The sequence below is a fragment of the Megachile rotundata genome, chromosome 14 (genome assembly GCF_050947335.1).
Source record: "Megachile rotundata isolate GNS110a chromosome 14, iyMegRotu1, whole genome shotgun sequence".
Lineage (NCBI taxonomy): Eukaryota > Metazoa > Arthropoda > Insecta > Hymenoptera > Megachilidae > Megachile > Megachile rotundata.
Genome location: NC_134996.1, coordinates 9,455,519 through 9,470,589, shown reverse-complemented (window position 1 = coordinate 9,470,589; position 15,071 = coordinate 9,455,519). Strand labels below are relative to the sequence as shown.

General features: G+C 32.5%; 1 protein-coding gene across 1 annotated transcript in view; it reads left to right on the top strand.

Annotated features, from left to right (window-relative positions):
- Window positions 1–14,324: 14,324 nt before the first annotated feature.
- LOC105662919 (uncharacterized) overlaps window positions 14,325–15,071 on the top strand; it is a 49,932-nt gene continuing 49,185 nt past the window's right edge. Inside the window, exon 1 of the mRNA XM_076539898.1 lies at window positions 14,325–14,713. The gene's annotated coding sequence lies outside the window, so the exon portion shown is untranslated. The remainder of the gene's footprint in view (window positions 14,714–15,071) is intronic.

Below are 15,071 nucleotides of genomic sequence, written 5' to 3'. Positions count from 1 at the left end.
CCTAATGTTTTATTTATGGAGTCTTCTTCTTTCGTTGCAGGCTGAGGTAAGTTAGATTACATTTTCTCTTAGAATTCTTTTTTAATTAGTTTTAAGGAGTTTGTAAGGAGTTTGGTGTGTGAGTAAAGGGAGTTGGGATGTTGAGAAAGGAGACTTTGGAGTGTGGAACATGTTTGGAATTCTTTTTGAGGTGGGGAAAGTATTTGCGAATGTACTTTGGGATATTGGATATTTTAGGGTTTTGGGGTTTTGGGGTTTTGGTGGTTTGGGACTTCGGAATTTTGAGGTTTTGAGAATTCGGATATTTGAGAAGTTGGTAATTTGAGAAGAGGGAAAACTTGAGAAAATGGAAACTTGAGAAGTTAGAAATTTGAGAAGTTGGCAATTTGAAAAGATGGAAACTTGAGAAGTTAGAAATTTGAGAAGTTGGCAATTTGAGAAGATGGAAACTTGAGAAATTAGAAATTTGAGAAGATGGTAATTTGAGAAGATGGAAATTTGAGAAGTTAGAAATTTGAGAAGTTGGTAATTTGAGAAGATGGAAATTTGAGAAGGTGGAAACTTGAGCAGTTAGAAATTTGAGAAGGTGGAAACTTGAGAAGTTAGAAATTTGAGAAGATGAAAACTTGAGAAGTTGGTAATTTGAGAAGATGGAAACTTGAGAAGTTAGAAATTTGAGAAGTTGGTAATTTGAGAAGATGGAAACTTGAGAAGTTAGAAATTGGAGAAGATGGAAACTTGAGAGTTTGGGATTTTGAGAAGTTTGGAACTTGAGAGTTTTAGTACCCTGAGAATTTGGAACTTTGAGGATTTCGTACTTTAGAATTGTTGCACTTTGGAATTTTGAAAATTTGGAAACTTGAAAAGTTTTGGAGCTTCGAGAATTTTAGTACTTTAGAACTCGAGAAATTTAGAAATCTACATCTCTATATGCAGAGTTTAAAAATGTTCACCTTCTGAACTATATAATACCCCACCTTAGAACTATATAATATTACAAATTTAAAACACAAGCATCAAAACTTCGAATTATTGCAATTGCAATAAAACTGCAATCACACATATACACCACTATTAAAATAAATAAATAACTTCATAGATTTACACAAAAGCTTCATTTTCAGAACACAGTTTGATATTTGTAAAGGTTTTGAAGTATCATCCCTTTGATTTCTGAACTGTAAATATGTATGTACCAAAATTACAGGCAAAATTGATTAAAAACGTATTTCCTTTTCCTCCCATGTTTGCCAATCTACGTGAAGTTAAATATTAATTAATTCCTGTCAAATGGAAGCTAAAGCATAAGGTAATTTGCATTCAACCAAATATTAATTTGCATCTCATCAGCTGGTAATTAACGAGTATTAATTAAATTCTATTCGAATTTCTCTTGAAAATTCACTAAAATCACGCGTTCACTAATAATTACATTCTAATCACATATTCTAATGATCTGTCTAGGATTAAACTTGCAATGATTTTGAAAATATTATAATAAAAGAGTGTTGAATTATCTTCCGTCCACATTGTACTATACATAAAATGTAACCGCTGATAAATGAAGACTAGATCTACCGCGAACTCGAGTGCGTATTTCAAATTTCGACCTACAGTAGAACAAGAACGAGAGATTTTAAAGTCCCGAACGATCAGCGTGTCTGAAACTATCGAAAACGATACCGAACGATTATCGTTGATTTCACGACGACCGACGTCAACGACGACCAAGTATCGTCAACGATGAGTTACAGAGCTTCAACGTGCTTCCAGTCGATTCTACGTGTCAAAAATTATCGAAAACGATACCAAACACGGTTTTCTATCGATTCGACGATCGACGTCGTCGACAGGTTCCGTCGCCGCCAAAATCTGTACAGCAAATTTAGGCTGTCTCGCGAGACTACCCTCAAAATTTCAAGTGAAAAGACGCAAAATTGCGGCCTGTGGAGACAAACGAACAGACGAACGGATCGAGTCCCAGGAGCCTCGTTCGGCAAATGTGGGAAGAGAAATTTGGAAATTTGAAATATAGGTATTACAGGTTAGGAAATTGAAGGACCTGGAAATGGTCCCTCAAAATTTCAAGTGAAAAGACCTAATATTGCGCCCTATAGTACAAGCAAATGTAGTTTTTTAACGTTTGGTTATTCTTCTAAAATGGTATACAAGAAATCGTATTTACCGACCGATACCAAGATGGACGACTACCAAGATGAGAAACTACACGTGGGGAACGACAAGAAGAAGGGGAAGAACGGACTTGGCCATCTTCTGTTCTAAGTGGACCAAAGAAATCGTTTATTGGTATGAAAAGTAGGTTACTAGTACGGGGCTTCGCAAAGTGCATGATTAATTAACCATAAAAAAACGAACGCATTTATAGTTCGGTATGCATACAAAGCGCGATGTATTTTGATGATAAGCTTTGTGCATGTTAAGATCGATTTCAAAATTATTTCGAGAAATTTCCGCGGTTTCCGTATGAAACGCATCCAAGGTTTTCTTTGGCAACACTCTATTCACGCCGAAGTTATCTTTCCATAAAAATCGAACACGTAAACGATCTTACGTCATACTGTTTGTCTTATAATACTTTTATATTCTTCTTTTTTTTTGTTTTGTGGAGGTCAATTTTGTTTAGTGTGATGTATGGTTTCGAGAGTTGCAAATATAGAATTTAAGGAAATGGAAGTTGTGAAATTTAAGGGAGTTGTAGAAATTTGGTTTGGTTATTGAATCTTTTTATAGGTAGTTCTTTTGTTGAGATTTTTTTGTTCTTCTTTAGGTAATTCTATTATTGAGAGCTGTGTATTGTTTTTTAGATAATTTTTTTGGTGAGAGTTGTCTGTTATTTTTTAGATAATTTTTTTACTGAGAGTTGTTTGATATTTTTTAGATAATTTATTTAGTGTCAGAGTTCTGTATTATTTTTTAGATAATTTTATTACTGAAAGTTGTTCCTTATTTTTAAGATAATTCTTTCATTGTGAGAGTTGTCTATTATTTTTTAGATAATTCTTTTATCAGACTAGTCTTAACTGTTATCACAAGTTTTCTTAAACCATTTAAATTTTCTTTGAGCTACTTACTAATGTAACGAGATTTATTACAGTAATTATACGTTCAATTTAAATTTCGAAGTTATAATTACTTGATGCAAATCAGTTCGACAGAATTTAATTAGGCGTAATTAAATCCAGTGCCATGCAATTTAACAGAAGTTAAATCCACGTAATTTGGTGCAATTGAATTCGACACGATTCGATTTGATGAAATTTGATTCGATAAAATCGAATTCGACATAATTCAATTTGATGTTATTCGATTTGGTACAAATTACATTCAATGTAATTCAATTTGACTCAATTCAATTCAGTATTAATTAAATTTGACATCATTCAATTTGACTCAAGTCAATTCAATACTAATTGAATTTGACATAATTCAATTTGACTCAACTCAATTTAGTACTAATTATATTTGACACAATTCAATTTGACTTAACTCAATTCAGTATTAATTAAATTCGACATAATTCAATTTGACTCAACTCAATTCAGTACTAATTATATTTGACATAATTCAATTTGACTTAACTCAATTCAGTATTAATTAAATTCGACATAATACAATTTGACTCAATTCAATTCAATACCAATTAAATTCGACATAATACAATTTGACTCAATTCAATTCAATACCAATTAAATTTGATATAATTCAATTTGACTTAACTCAATTCAGTATTAATTAAATTCGACATAATTCGATTTGACTCAATGCAATTCAGTATTAATTAAATTTGACATAATACAATTTGACTCAATTCAATTCAGTACCAATTAAATTTGACATAATTCAATTTGACTCAGTTCAATTTAGTACTAATTAAATTCGACATAATTCAATTTAACTCAATTCAATTCAACACAAATTAAATTCAACATAATTCAATTTGACTCAAGTCAATTCAGTACCAATTAAATTTGACATAATTCAATTTGACTCAGTTCAATTTAGTACTAATTAAATTCGACGTAATTCAATTTAACTCAATTCAATACAGCACAAATTAAATTCAATGTAATTCAATTTGACTCAAGTCAATTCAATACAAATTAAATTCGATGTAATTCAATTTGACTCAAGTCAATTCAGTACCAATTAAATTCGCTATAATTCAATTTGACTCAATTCAATGTAACTTAACTTGACTCAGTTCAATTCGATATAACTCAACTTGACTCAGTTCAATTCAACGAAACTCAGCTTGAGTTAAAGTCAATTCATCAATCAATTCAACGAAACTCAACTTGAGTTAAATTCAATTCATCAATCAATTCACAATAACTCAAATGGATACAGTTAAAAAATGTACCAATTTTACATAAATCAATTCATCAAAATTCAAATTGATGCCACTTAACAATTCACCACGTTAACCTAAATCAATTCAATAAAGTTTAAATTGATGTAACTCAATTCACCAATTTTACATAAATCAATTCAAATCGACCTTAAACAATCTACCAATTTCACATAAATCATTTCATCAGAACTCAAACAATAACTCTAACCATACACAAACCAATTCCCACAATTCAATTAAACTTGACCCAACTTCAATCAATATTTAATTAAACTATCTCATCAACCCCATCGACATCAAAAGATACCAAAAAACTCCACCTCAAACGCTTCTCCTAAAAATTAACGATAATTGATAAAACGTGTCTAACCGACGTCCATTTTCTCAGCGGCAATTAACTCGTTTTAAACAGCATCGCAATCGTCGCAGTGTCGCAATAGTCCCATAATTTTTATTTTCGAAACTCTTTAACGAAATCAATCTGTTGCTAAAACGTTAATTAATCTAGCCTGGGATCATCGCTACCGTACCTTTATCGTTTGCATCTCCCGTTTCCGGCGGCTGGAGTCGCAGAATCGAATCGCGTGTCGAAAGAGCACGCTTCTGTGTCGAAACGAAAACGGACACGGATCGCTTGGCCGTTTCACGATGGTCGTCGAGCATTTCTTTTTCGTTGGTTTTTCTCTCCTCGGCGAGGAATAGTCACGATACTGTTGGCTGATTCACGGATCTGACGAGGTGAACTTGACACGCGGACAGTTTCACAGGCGAGAAAGAGGGAAAGGAGGAAAGCCGACGCGAACGAATTCGCGGTCGATGATCAACGATTATTTAGTAGAAAATTCGAGCCAGACGTGTTCCATTAGCCGGTCACACGTGTGAGCCGATTTCACTGGATGTTAACTGGGCACAGATGTTTCTTAAATGCCAAGGAATAACGATAGCGAGTAATTGTAGCTATTTCGTTTTAGGTTGGAAACATTAGAGATTGGACAGAGTGTGGTTTTGGACATTCGCGAACGACTTTAATGTACGTTAATTGCTTTTTGGGATTTTAGCTTTAGTGGACTTATATTGCTATTTTACTCGTTCGTTGTACTGGATTTAGGATTTTGGTATTTTAGTATTTTGGTATTTTAGGATTTTGATATTTTGGGATTTTAGTATTTTGGTATTTTAGTATTTTAGTATTTTAGTATTTTAGTATTTCAGTATTTCAGTATTTTGGTATTTTAGTATTTTGGTATTTTAGGATTTTGGTATTTCAGTATTTTGGTATTTTAGTATTTTGGTGTTTTAGTATTTTAGTATTTTAGTATTTTGGTATTTCAGTATTTCAGTATTTTAGTAGTTTGGTACTTTAGTATTTTGGGATTTTAGTATTTTGGTATTTTAGTATTTTGGTATTTTAGTATTTTGGTATTTTAGTATTTTAGTATTTTGGTATTACAGTATTTCAGTATTTTAGTAGTTTGGTACTTTAGTATTTTGGGATTTTAGTATTTTGGTATTTTAGTATTTTGGTATTTTAGTATTTTGGTATTTTAGTATTTTAGTATTTCAGTATTTTGGTATTTTGGTATTTTAGTATTTTGGTACTTTGGTATTTTAGTATTTTGGTATTTGGGTATTTTACTATTTTACTATATTAGTATTGTACTGTTTTAGTATTTTACTGTTTTAGTATTTTATTATTTTAGTATTGTATTATTTTAGTATTTTACTATTTTACTATCTTACTATATTAGTATTTAACTGTTTTAGTATTTTATTACTTTAATATTGTACTATTTTAGTATTTTACTATTTTATTAATTTACTCCTTTACTACTTTATTATTTTATTACTATATTATTTGACTATTTAACTATTTGACTACTTGACTATTTGACTATTTGATGACTTGACTATTTGACTATTTCACTATTTGATCACTTGACTATTTGACTATTTGAACACTTGACTACTTGACCACTTGACTACTTGACCACTTGACCACTTGACTATTTGAGTATTTAGCTATTTGACAATTTGATCACTTGACTATTTGACTATTAGACGATTTGACTATTTTACTATTTGAACATTTGACTACTTGACTACTTGACTACTTGACCACTTGACTACTAGACCACTTGACCACTTGACTATTTGACGATTTGAGTATTTAACTATTTGAATATTTGACTATTTGACCATTTGACTATTTGTCTATTTGACTACTTAACTATTTGACCACTTGACTACTTGGTCACTTGACTATTTGACTGTGTTACTATTTTACTATTTCACTATTTTGCTATTTTACCATTTTCCCATTTCACTATTATATTGTTCTACTACTTTAATATTTAATATCTTCACTAATCAACTTATTTATTTATTTTTTCTATTATTTTACCAAATTCCTATGTTATATTGAAGTAACAAATTTATCAAAACATTCAAACACAAAATCGTGTCCTATTTCGTTGTACCATTAACATTACATAATATTACTATTAATATTATTTAAAAAAATAAATTTATTTTGCAGTCTCATTCATACATATGTTAAAGATCAATAATTTTATACATTAGTTATATAATTTTGTATGTTAGTTACATTAGTTACAAGTATCACGTAAAATATTATCTAAGGTAATTTTACATTAGCTTCTTATCCCATTCAAAGAAAAGCAAAGAAAGAACCGAATAAGCGGAAGCAGTCAACTTCTAACACGATCTTTGCGAAATGCGAGTGAACTACTTCTATCGTACATTCGCGATCTGAACTTTCTTAAGCAATTATGTCATAACCTGTGCTCCCCTTTTCACATCTTCCATATGCTGAATTCCTCTTTCTCTCAATATTGCAAATTTTCACTCGTCTTGTACGTTCGCGAACGTCTTTCGATCCATTTATTAATTTCCATTATAGCGGGAGGAGAAATCGCAAACTAATTTAACGTATATTTCAAACTACTCTGCGAATCGATTCTTAATGCTTGAAATAAAACATAATATTTATTTGAAATTACATTAAAAAAAAATTGAACAAAATGAAGCATAAAATTATGACAATGACATAATTTTTGTAAGGACACAATTATGGTAAGGACAAAATTTTGACAAGTATAAAATTGTAGCTGTAAGAAAATTTTAGTAAACACAAAATTTTGATAAGTATAAAATTGTGGCAGTAATACAATTTTAATAAACATAAAATTTTGACAAGTATAAAATTGTAACAGCAATAAAATTTTAATGAACACAAAATTTTGACAAGTATAAAATTGTAACAGCAATAAAATTTTAATGAACACAAAATTTTGTCAAGTATTAAATTACTGCACTAAAAAAATGAGGAGATACAAAATTATGACAGTAATAAAATTCTGCAAAGAACAAAATTATGGCAATATATTAAAAAGAGAATATATCACAATATAAAAATAAATATAATTTTTTAATAGAAATATTCAAATGGTACATTGTTCAACAAATTTTGTTGAGAATTTTAGTAGAAAGATTTATCGATGTAGTGAAGGTATCAAATTATCGATACACGGTCAGATATCAAAACAAGTACTCCATTTACGTCCATCGTGAAACCTAAACTTGCAGTTTGAATAGCTTGAATAACTCAATTCTGGATAGACGTACACTTAACAAAATTAATATGTATTCTAAATACTTCAATCTACAATAACTAGTGAACTATCAAAACACGTGTTCTTATCATCAGTAGGTGTGCTAATATTAAAAAAAACCTCCCCCTATTTCATTTTCATAAGCAACCTTTTGCTACACATTTTCTTGTTTGCACATATTTCAAGCACCTCGGTAAAAAAAGTGGCGTAAATAGAATAAAATAAAATAGCAAACCGTAAATAGCGAGACTCTCCACATATAGGTCGACATCCGCACGCATTAGCGCAACGATATTGCAGTTAGAGTGCAATATGCCGGAGTTAGCGTCTGCATTAATTAGCCGCAACAAATCAAGCACTACGATTTCGAAACGCATGGATTGCCGATGGTTTATTTACGTTTAAGTGGGTCAATTGTGTACTCGACCGAGGAGGGATCAAGATTGACCAAGAGGAACGAGTGATGTTCGAGTCCATATTTTATTGATGATGGAGTTTGATCTGCACTTGTTTGTCTCCATGCGGCAAGCTGCAATTTAGCGGCTTTTCACTTGAAATTTTGAGGAACCATTTCCAGGTCCTTCAATTTCCTAAGCTTCGAATACCTAATATTTCAAATTTCCAATCTCTTCCCACATTTGTCGAGCAAGGCTCCTGGGACTCGATCCGTTCGTCTGTTCGTTTGTCTCCACAGGCCGCAATTTTGCGTCTTTTCGCTTGAAATTTTGAGGGTAGTCTCGCGAGACAGCCTAAATTTGCTGTACAGATTTTGGCGGCGACGGAACCTGTCGACGACGTCGATCGTCGAATCGATAGAAAACCGTGTTTGGTATCGTTTTCGATAATTTTTGACACGTAGAATCGACTGGAAGCACGTTGAAGCTCTGTAACTCATCGTTGACGATACTTGGTCGTCGTTGACGTTGGTCGTCGTGAAATCAACGATAATCGTTCGGTATCGTTTTCGATAGTTTCAGACACGTTGATCGTTCGGGACTTTAAAATCTCTCGTTCTTGTTCTACTGTAGGTCGAAATTTGAAATACGCACTCGAGTTCGCGGTAGATCTAGTCTTCATTTATCAGCGGTTACATTTCATATGTAGTGCAATGTGGACGGAAGATAATTCAACACCGTTCTGCACGATCAATCTTAATTTATGAGAATATTTTCGTAATAGTTTTCCTGTCAGCCAAGTAATTATGTCAGAGGACGAGGTACGACTGGTTTGAGCAGCCGGTAAAGCAGGAAGAAAGTAAGAATCATGAAAAAAATTATGGAAACCAGTTCGATCGGAACGAGTTTAACGCTATTTTGTGAACTGGTTTGAATACCGCTTTAAAAAATTATACATATCCGATTTTGTTGCGGGAACATGTTTAATGGGAGCGAGTGCTGAGATATTTGTATCAGGGAGATAGCTTTGGGAGAATGTGATATTTCATAACAGGGGTTTAAGGAGCTTTAAATTTGAGAATTTGAAAACTTGAAAATTTAAAGAATTGGAAATTTGATAACTTAAAAGTCTGAAAACTCACTTGAGAACACGAAAACTTAAATATTTGAATACTTGAATAATTGAATAATTGAATACTTGAGAAATTGAAAACTTGAAAAGTTAAGTACTTAAAAAATTGAAAACTTGAAGATTTGAATATCTGAGGACTTAAATACTTGAAAACTTGAAGGCTTGAATACTTAAAAAATTGAAAACTTGAAGACTTGAATGTTTGAAAACTCGAATACTTGAAAATTTGAATACTTAAAAAATTGAAAACTTGAAGACTTGAATGCTTGAAAACCCGAATGGTTGAAAACTTGAATATTTGAAGACTTAAATACTTGAGAACTTGGAGACTTGAAAACTTGAAGGCTTAAATGCTTGAAAACTCGAATACTTGAAGACTTAAATACTTGAAAACTTGGAGACTTGAAAACTTGAAATCTTGAAATCTTGAATACTTAAAAAAATGAAAACTTGAAGGTTTGAAAACTCGAATACTTGAAAACTTGAATATTTGAAGACTTAAATACTTGAAAACCTGAAAACTTGACTATTTAAAAACTTGAAAACTTGAATCTACTAAAAATATAAACCTTCAAATCTCACAAACTTGAGACCCGAAGTGACGCCCCAAAAACACAAAAATTTAAGAACCAATAAAGTTGAAAATTGAAAAATGTAACCAAACAAAAATTTGATAAATAAAGAATTAAAAATAATCCAAACTAAATACCTTAAATTATATAATACATGAAAGATCCAACAACATATCCAAACCATCACTTGAATAATCTCAAACCTGACATCCGTTGAAACGTGTACAAGATAAGTAAATGCAACAAACAATTTAATAAGCACGATGATTAAAGTTTGTAACACGAAGCGACAATAAGATTATGAAGAAGGTGTTCTCCAACAGAGTAATGGTAAATGTAGGGCGACGAAAACAGCGTCTCTGACAGGAAGTTCTCCAGTAGAGACGGTCTGGATGAGGACATGTATGATTCACGGACAACGAGCACGCCCTTAACTCTGCAGTAGCTTAAACAACGAGCAAAATCGTCGTAATGCTATTGTTAGCGAAAAAATGTTGGCTGAAGAAACTGGAGTTAGAAAAAGTAACATTCAGCAGCGACGAGCATTCAGTTACGGAATGCAACAAAAACAAGTATGCAATGCATAATGTATTAGGCGACAATTGTTGTATGTACATATATAAGTACTTGTTTCTGCTTTTTAGTTTGGAGTTTATTTATAGAGGTGCTGGGTAGAAGTATATTTATAGAGTGAAGTGTAACAAGATGTTTTGACGATTTGAGAAATTATTCAATTTTTCAAATTTTCAATTTCGGGATTTTTCAATTTTTCAATTTCGGGATTTTTCAATTTTTTAATTTTTAATTTTTCAATTTTGCAATCTTCCAAATTTTCAATTTTTTAATTTTCCAATTTTCCAATTTTCCAATTTTTCAATTTTTCAATTATCCAATTTTGCAATCTTCCATATTTTCAATTTTTTAATTTCCCAATTTTTCAATTTTTTAATTTTGGAATTATCCAATTTTGCAATCTTCCAAATTTTCAATTTTTTAATTTCTCAATTTCCCAATTTTTCAATTTTTCAATTTTTCAATTTTTTAATTTTTCAATTCTTCAATTTTCAAATTTTCACGATTTTAAAATTCTTAAATTTCCAAGGTTGACAATTTTTTAATTTCCAACTTTCTAATTTCCCAATTTTCCAAATTGAAAATTTCCCTAATTTCAAATTCTCAAATTTCCAAATTCACAATCTCCCAAATCCCAAAATTTTCAAATTTCCAAATCTGCAAATTTAAAACTTCTTCCATCCTAAAATTCTCGGAGTCCTCAGTATGTAAGCTACTTACGTATTCTTTTAATCTGAAATTCATATAAATTTCACTTTTATGACTATTACCATATAAGGCGCACATGCTGCGTCACGTATTGTATTAGTACACTGCATTTTTCAAAACAGTAATATCCTCTTGTTCGAGATACTGCAATAAGAAGTGTATTCTTGTATTTCTTCGATTTTAAATTGATATAAATTTCAGTTCCATGAATATTATCGTATAGGACGCACCTGGTGCGTCCCTGAGTTGCATCGAGTAACATAGAATGCATTTTCGAACATAGTAATATTGGTTCTTGTAAGATACTACTATGACAAGGTTACTTTTGTGCTTCTTCAATTTTAAATTTTTATAAATTTCAATTCTATAAATATCACCTTATATAGGACGCACATGGTGCGTCACAAAAGTGTGTAATAGGGATTGCATTTTTTGCACGTAATAATATCGTTCTTTCCTCGAAATATTGTAACAAGAAGAGTACTCATATGTTTTTTAAGTTTTGAATTATTATTTATTTTAGGTCATTGAGTGTTACTTCATAAGACGCACCTGGTGCGTCACTGTGTTACGTCGAATAGTAAAGAATGCATTCTTCAAAATATTATTATATTGTTCAAGATATTACAATGAGAAGAGTCCTCATTTGTTTCTTAAATTTTAAATTGATACAAATTTCAGTTCCATTAGTATTACTATAAGAGACGCACCTGGTGCGTCACTGAATTATGTCCAATAACATAAAATAAATTTATTGAAACATTTTCAAAGATACGAAACAAGAAGGTACCTAATTGATCTCTTCAATAACAAATAGATATAAATTTCACTCTTGCAACTACTGCTCTCTAAGACGCACATGGTGTGTCATGTATTGTATCATACATTAGAGCACCTTTTTTTGAAACAGTAACATCGTACTTTCCGTAACGAGAAGTTTATCCATTTGTTTCTTCAATTATAAATTGATATAAATTTCAGTTTCATTAGTATTACTTTACAAGACGCATATGGTGCGTCACTGAGTTATGTCGGTTAATAGAGAATGCATTTATTGAAACATTATTATTGTTCATATAGAAGACATGTAATAAGAAGGTACCTAATTCGTCTCTCAATAAAAATTTCACTCTTGCAACCGGTGCTTCCTAAGACGCACATGTTGCGTCACATACTGCATCATACATCAGCCCCTTTTTCAACTAATAACCTTTTGCTTTTCGCAACAAGAAGATTACCCATTTGTTTCTTCAATTATAAAATGATACAAATTTCCATTAGTGCTACTATATAAGACGCACATGGTGCGTCACTCAGTTTTGTCCAATAACATAGAATGAATTTATTCAAACATCATTATCGTTCTTCTCAGAGATACAAAACGAGAAGGTAACTAATTCGTTCAATTACAAATCGATATAAATTTCACTCTTGCAACCGCAGCTCCCAAAGACGCACACGTTGCGTCACATACTGCATCATACATCAGCCCCTTTTTCAACTAATAACCTCTCGCTTTTCGCAACAAGAAGGTTACCCAATTGTTTCTTCAATTATAAAATGATACAAATTTCCATTAGTATTACTATATAAGACGCACATGGTGCGTCATTCAGTTTTGTCCAATAACATAGAATGAATTTATTCAAACATCATTATCGTTCTTCTCAGAGATACAAAACGAGAAGGTAACTAATTCGTTCAATTACAAATCGATATAAATTTCACTCTTGCAACCGCAGCTCCCTAAGACGCACACGTTGCGTCACATACTGCATCATACATCAGCCCCTTTTTCAACTAATAACCTCTCGCTTTTCGCAACAAGAAGGTTACCCATTTGTTTCTTCAATTATAAAATGATACAAATTTCCATTAGTATTACTTTATAAGACGCACATGGTGCGTCACTCAGTTTTGTCCAATAACATAGAATGAATTTATTCAAACATCATTATCGTTCTTCTCAAAGATACAAAACGAGAAGGTAACTAATTCATCCAATTAAAAATCAATATAAATTTCACTCTGCAACCGCAGCTCCCTAAGACGCACACGTTGCGTCACATACTGCATCATACATCAGCCCCTTTTTCAACTAATAACCTCTCGCTTTTCGGAACAAGAAGGTTACCCATTTGTTTCTTCAATTATAAAATGATACAAATTTCCATTAGTATTACTATATAAGACGCACATGGTGCGTCACTCAGTTTTGTCCAATAACATAGAATGAATTTATTCAAACATCATTATCGTTCTTCTCAAAGATACAAAACGAGAAGGTAACTAATTCATCCAATTAAAAATCAATATAAATTTCACTCTTGCAACCGCAGCTCCCTAAGACGCACACGTTGCGTCACATACTGCATCATACATCAGCCCCTTTTTCAACTAATAACCTCTCGCTTTTCGCAACAAGAAGATTACCCATTTGTTTCTTCAATTATAAAATGATACAAATTTCCATTAGTGCTACTATATAAGACGCACATGGTGCGTCACTCAGTTTTGTCCAATAACATAGAATGAATTTATTCAAACATCATTATCGTTCTTCTCAAAGATACAAAACGAGAAGGTAACTAATTCATCCAATTAAAAATCAATATAAATTTCACTCTTGCAACCGCAGCTCCCTAAGACGCACACGTTGCGTCACATACTGCATCATACATCAGCCCCTTTTTCAACTAATAACCTCTCGCTTTTCGCAACAAGAAGATTACCCATTTGTTTCTTCATTAGAGAATGGTATCACCAAGAATCACGTCCGATCGAGCGATTACGATGCCCGTGCGTCCGCACACACACGTCGATCACATGTGAACGCGATTCCGTCACGGCAACGCAACGCGTTACAACTTTCCACGCCAGCTGGAAAGCACGCACCGATTCGAACGGCGGTTCTGTTTTCGTAGCAAGTAATAGTGAAGTCGATTCACGGAATAAGAAGGGTCAGTCGAAGCCTACTTTCTTCCTGCGGATGGTTTCGTAGAGGGGAAACCGCGTAGACCTTCAAACAGAGAGGCTGGCCCCGTCTCCTCGTTGGTCAGCCAGTGTGTGCCAGTCTCACCTACCCGGTCAACGAATCCTGCCAAGATCGATCCTCGATTCAGAATCGTACAACTCGATCGTAGTAAACGCGCCGCGGTTTTGCCGGAGATATAGTTACTTCCGTTTGCAGAGAGTTTCGCTGGCCGCTGAAATTTTCCACGGGATTTCGTCGATAATCGAACGCTGCTCGGTGAACCGGTCGATACGAGAGCCGGCGAGTTTGGTGCTTGGTGAACCGTGAACCCTTGGACATCCGCGCTTCGAACCGAGTAAGTATCGATATCGTGTATGAAATTCGACGAAACTCGTGTGAAACTTTCGGTAAAAGGACTTTGCAGATTTTTCAAAAAGGATTGGAATTCTTTCGAACTTGCTGTGGATTTCGAGAATGGAGTAGCTTGTTGCAACGTATGTTTGCTTTGAATATTTTTAGGAGGGCAAGCTTTGTAGGAAACTTTTGCATACATTTTTGCATTCTCGCAGAAATTGTTACGTTTATTTTGGGAAATTTTATTTTAGTTTGGTCATCAAATTTTATTTGGTGGAATATGAAATAGGGAAAATATTTTGGGGATTTGAATTTTTATATTGAACAATTTTTTTGGGGGATTTGAATTTTTTATTTTG